This window comes from Entamoeba dispar, genomic scaffold (assembly GCF_000209125.1).
Source record: "Entamoeba dispar SAW760 scf_1105229463169 genomic scaffold, whole genome shotgun sequence".
Taxonomy (NCBI): domain Eukaryota; phylum Evosea; order Mastigamoebida; family Endamoebidae; genus Entamoeba; species Entamoeba dispar.
Genome location: NW_001855558.1, coordinates 1513 through 2700, shown reverse-complemented (window position 1 = coordinate 2700; position 1188 = coordinate 1513). Strand labels below are relative to the sequence as shown.

Genomic DNA, 1188 nt, shown 5'->3' with positions numbered 1-1188 from the left:
ATTTTCAATAGTAGTGATACTATTACTAGATTTACTATGAGATAGTGTTTTTGTATTTTGAATATTCCTCTCATGTGTATTCTCTTTATTAATTATCCTATATTCTTTATCTTCTCCATTCTTGTTGTTATGTTTTGATTGTTAGTTATTCTAATCTATTGTTTATGAAATACATTCATATACTTCTTCTCATATTTAAAACATTTTGCACTATCCATATCTTTATCAATGTTGAATGGAAGTTCTAAAACATTGTGATATTCATTGTTATTATTGTAGTGGTTCAAACAGAAAATTCAAGTTGAAATCTCTTCTTCAAAATTGATTGTAATAATCAATAAAAAACAAATCATTGATTATAAAAGAAGTTACTCCACTCATTTAAATACATCATCATTGTCATTCAATCTTTTAAACACTATATTTGATGAGATGTATTCGTTTTTCAACTCAAATTCTTTATAAATAAATATTATAAAAGATTAAATATTAATGAAACAAATCAAATACCTAACATATTCTTGATTCATTTCTTTTTTAATAGTAATATCTAGATTACTTTAAATGTCTCTATTTATTATCAATTTATTCATTTCTGTGAATTACTTGTTTTCATGTTGTTGTTATTTAATTTAAGTTTTCTCATGATGAGTGATATGAAATAGTTTCTTTATAATTAATTATACATTGTGATTAATAAGATAATATAATCCAGTGAATTGTGATTTATAATATTGTCAACATTTGAATACAACTTATTAATCATCGTTTCATACACACTAGATTGGTTATTTTCTATATTTTTGACATTTCTAACTCTCTAAATTTACAACAACATCATTCTTTTATATTTTTTACAATTCATCATTCAAATTTCAAAAAATATTATATTAACTGATAAATTATTTATTTTCAATAAAACAGTTGATAGAGAATGTGTTATTTTACAATATAATAAATAAAATTGTTTGTTTGTAATGTGTCAACTAAATACTAATCACTTTATTCATGACTAACATTGTTTGAACATGTTTACTTCTGATGACACTTTGAACAAAATATAAAAACTCAATTGAATTAAAAAGAAGAATTAATGAATTTGAATAAAACAAAATCACAAAACAATACAAATGATGACATAAATTAGAATTTCAATACAATGTTATGAGAAAGAAGAGATGAGTGAGA

The 1188-nt window shown here is 21.7% G+C and overlaps 2 annotated features.

Moving 5' to 3' along the window:
- Window positions 1-458: 458 nt before the first annotated feature.
- Window positions 459-494: a sequence feature (AT_rich).
- Window positions 495-877: 383 nt separating this feature from the next.
- Window positions 878-921: a sequence feature (AT_rich).
- The last annotated feature ends 267 nt before the right edge of the window (window positions 922-1188 follow it).